Source organism: Mustela nigripes, chromosome 2 (assembly GCF_022355385.1).
Source record: "Mustela nigripes isolate SB6536 chromosome 2, MUSNIG.SB6536, whole genome shotgun sequence".
NCBI lineage: Eukaryota > Metazoa > Chordata > Mammalia > Carnivora > Mustelidae > Mustela > Mustela nigripes.
The window spans coordinates 26,560,818-26,565,466 of NC_081558.1; positions in this window are offsets into that span (position 1 = coordinate 26,560,818).

Below are 4,649 nucleotides of genomic sequence, written 5' to 3' on the forward strand. Positions count from 1 at the left end.
AGCTGAACCTCAGCTCCCTTGGCAACTGAACAGACATAGGAACATAGAATTGCCAGTTGAAAACTGTGACCAAATAGTCTGGACCTCAGAGGCATCAGTAGGTGGCCTAAAGCCATTTCAAGTACAGAAACTATATTGGGGGGCACCTGGGTAGCTCAGTCAGTTAAACGTCTGCCTTCTGCTCAGGTCATGATTCCGGAGTCCTTGGATCAAGCCTTGCATCAGGCTTCCTCCTAGCGGAGAAACCTGCTCCTCCTTCTCCCTCTGCCTGCTGCTCCCCCTGCTTGTGCTCTGTCCCTCTCTCTCTCTCTCTCTCTGTGTCAAATAAATAAATCTTTTTTTTTTTTTTAAAGGAAACTATATTGGGACTACAGTTATATAAATTTGAACATTAAGTGTAACTTTTTCTTTTTTTTCTTTTTTTTTTTTTGCTTTTTCTTTTTTAAAGCATATTTGTAACCTCAAAGCTGAGCAGAAGTGACTTTACTTTCTCAAGGTCGATACTGAGCTGGCTGTGTTCCCTCCTTTACCACCCCATCATTCCTCTCACCTTCCTTAAGGCCACAGTCCACAACTTAGGTTATTTTTGCTTCAAAAATTTGAAAGAACTTCATGCCATGAATTTTTTTTCTTTTTCAAGACACCTATTATCACTTTGTTCAAGTGTAAATGTTCCCTTACCCTTTCGAAATAAATTTCCTTTTGTAATTTTGAAAATAAAAAAGTTAACCTGTAAGATGAGAGAGCCGACTAATCCGTTTCTGAATTTTTAATTTTGATTGTTTGAATATGAATTTGAAAAATAATATAAACCTCTGTATAGTGGCTTCTGCATATAGTAACTGCCCTTGAGGACTTAAAAAAAAAAAATCACATAAACAGTCTGAAGATTGACCCCATTCTGTAATTAGCACATTCAACTGCACAGAACTGGACTTAGGGGGGAAAAAGTATCTGGATTTCAGAAAGAAAATGCTATGCCTCTAATTTAACCAAAGTCAACTAGGTGCAGAGGCTTTGCTGAGTACTTTCTGTGTTTCATATTACTTAGTACTCCCCTCGGCCCTTCTATGCTTCCTCCATTTTATGGATGAGCAAACTGAGGTTTACACCCAAGGATACACAGCTAGCCGGTCTCACCTGGGGTCTGAACCCAGGCCCTCGAACTCCAGATCAGAGAGACTGAATCCAGTCCCTCAGGCTCCAGACCAGCCATCTTGCCTGCCAAACCAGGCACAGCAAAACCTTAATAAGGAACAAACACTGTAGGTGGGGGACGGGAAGGAGACCAAAGGAGACTTCGATTTTTTACTGTTACACATCTGGGTATTGTTGGGTTTTTTCGTTTGTTTGTTTCTACAAGAATATTTACTTTTTAGTAATTAAAAAGAAAGACAGACGTGTTAAAACGCTTTTTATTTTTTAAAGCAGATTAAACAATGCCCTTGCCAACATGTTTTCTTCGACTGAGCCAAGTGCAGTTTTCAGCCAGCTCCAGGAGTCACTGATAGCATGGAGGGGTCAGGGACGGGAGGCTCTACTGCAGCCTCAAGGGAAGCAGAAAGACCACACTCATCCATCCTGTGCTGGGAATTGAGGGTTTGAGAGTTCCTTTCAGGAGCCTGGAGTCCGGAGCCCGGAAGGAAAGGCAGACACTGGCCTAACCTACACTGACTGATCACTTTGAAGTGTCCTTCCTTCTGCCACTTAGTGGCTGTGGATGCTGTTTCCTGGGGCATGTACTTCTAAGATGCTCCTAGAAAAAAGGATAAATATGTTACTCCCTGGAGATTTATAAAGCACATTAGCACATTAAATACTCTGAAAAGTCCTGCAATAAAGAAAACTACTTCAGAGGGGCGCCTGGGTGGCTCAGTGGGTTAGAGTCTCTGCCTTTGGCTCAGGTTGTGATCCCAGGGTCCTGGGATTGAGCCCCGAATTGGGCTCTCTGCTCAGCGGGGAGCCTGCTTCCTCCTCCTCCTCCTCCTCTCTCTCTCTCTCTGCCTGCCTCTCTGCCTGCTTGTAATCTTTATGAAATAAATAAAATCTTAAAAAAAAAAAACAAAAAAAAAGGAAAGCTGCTTCAGTGTCCTGAGGCAGGGTGTCCTGACTTTGTTGTCCATAGAACTCTTTTCTTTCTGTAAGTCCTTTCAATATCTTGAGCAACATACACCTTGAGAAATACCATCCCAATTGGGCAGGGACAGTCAGGTCCCCCAAAGCCTCACTAAGCTCCCATGGAAGAGTTCCCTGAATGCCATATGAATGGGCAAAAATAAGGAGCAGATGTTCAGACACATGGTCCCATACATCATTGGGAGCCACAGCCAGCCACCATGGGCCCTGGTGAAACAGGAGTTGGTGGGAGCAATATACTGGGGCAAAGGATACCTCAGAATTGGAGAAAGACACAATGGGCATTTCAGGGGGAGTGCAAGTGCACAGGCTGAGTAGCAAAAAGAAAGTAGCAAAAGTAGGAAAAGGAAACAAAGGGTTTGTGGGAAAATCCCCACTACTAGCATGGACAAGCCGCCTGACCCAAATAGGTGTTTCCAGTGACTGATGTCACTCTTTGTCTAGTAACAAATGAGCCATAGCAATAATCTTATAATGTATGCAAATTGCTCTGGTTATCACGGTTCAGAGCCAGCTTCCCTCACCCCAACCATGAGGGGAGGTGCCTTGTTTAAGGCTGCTTAACTGGTACCAAGACCTTGGTGTGATGGTTTCCAGGTGATGAAACAGGCTATGGGTTTTGGCCTCACACAGCATCTTCCACTCAAGGCTGTGCTTGGACTTCAAAAAGGTCGCATTTTGAAGGACTGGCCTTGGCATGTCACTGCTCTAATTAGAATCCTTCAGAGATCCTTCATTTGGCATAAAGACAAAGCTCCTTCCTATGGCCTCTACCTACCTACCTCTTCAAAGTAACATTGTTCCTTTCCTCTCTCCTCCCCCACTGGCCTCCCCTCACACTGAGCGGCTTTCAGTGCCCACCTCAGGACCTTTGCACATCTGTTCCCTCCATATACAGAACTCTTCCTTCCTCCCACCTCCAAGTCTCAGCTTAAATGTCACATTCTCAGAAAAGCCTTGCTACTAGTGTCTTTTCTTTTATTCTCTTCCAAGGGGCCTATGTCTTTTGCTACGTGGCATGTATCACAGTATATGATTATGTATGAGCTGTGTGTTGTCTTATGTCTGTCTGGCTCTCCCTAGATACCTCTGTGGGGGCAGAGACACCTATCTGTGTCTGCATGGCCTGGGACAAGGCCAGCATATAGCAGGTGTGTGATAAATCATTGTTGAAAGCACGTTACGGTGCTCTGACTCCAAAGCCCATCTTCTCTGCAAATGTAGGGATCCACAGGGGCACATGTGCCCGAATATTTATAGCAGCAATGTTCACAATAGCCAAACTATGGAAAGAGCCTAGATGTCCATTGAAAGATGTGGTATCTATATACAATGGAATACTATGCAGCCTTCAAAAGAGATGAAATCTTGCCATTTGCAATGATATGGATGGATCTAGAGGGTATTGTGCTGAGTGAAATAAGTCAATCAGAGAAAGATAATTATCATACGATCTCTCTGTTATGAGGAATTTGAGAGGAAGGGCAGGGGGCTGTATGGGGTAGGGAAGGAAAAAATGAAACAAGATGGGATCAGGAGGGAGACAAACCATAAGAGACTCTTAATCTCACAAAACAAACTGAGGGTTGCTGGGGGGTGAGGTGGGGAAGGATAGGGTGGTGGGGTTATGGACATTGAGGAGGGTATGTGCTATGGTGAGTGCTGTGAATTGTGTAAGCCTGATGATTCACAGACCTGTACCCCTGTGGCAAATAATACATTATGTTAAAAAACAACAACAACAACAATAACAACTTCTCAACCGTCGTGTGAGGGCGCTAAGCCAGGGGAACTTGGGTCCCTGAATAACCAAGAGAATCCAGGTCACTGAGACAAAAGAAAGAAAGCAACCACCTCCACATAGCATCTGTCTTTCAGGGAGCCTGCGTGTTAAGTTCTCATATAGCTCCCTGATCTCAGCTGCAGAGCAGGGAGCGGGCTTCTCCACCTCAGCACTACTGACATGTTGGTCCAGATAATTCTGTGTTGTGGGGGCTGCCTCGTGCATTGCTTGGTGGTTAGCAGCTTTCTTGGCCTTTACCCACTGGATGCTAGTAGCACCCCCCTAGTCATGACAACCCAGGATATCTCCAGATATTGCCAAATGCCTCCACAGGGATGGAGATTGCCCCCACCCCCACCCCCTGCCCCGCACTGAGAATGCTTGTGTGAAGGTGAAAGCATATGCACTTCTGCTTACTGGCTTTTCAATCTTGGGCAGGTCTCTCTGTGCTTATTTCCTCATCCTCAAAAACGGGGATGATAATAGCTCTTATATGGTAAAACTTGACAATTTTGTGAGTTTATAAATAAAGGGCAGACTCAGCACAGCATCTGGCCCTCAGGAAGTACTCAGTTGGGTGATATTCTGCCTTCAGAATGAACTGTGCAAAGAAGGAATTGTGATCTCCGTTTTACAGATGAGAAAACTGAGAGATAATGACGTCAGGCCCAAGCCACTGACTGTAAAAGTCACATCAAAGGCAGGAATTTAGGTTTTCAGGATTAATTCT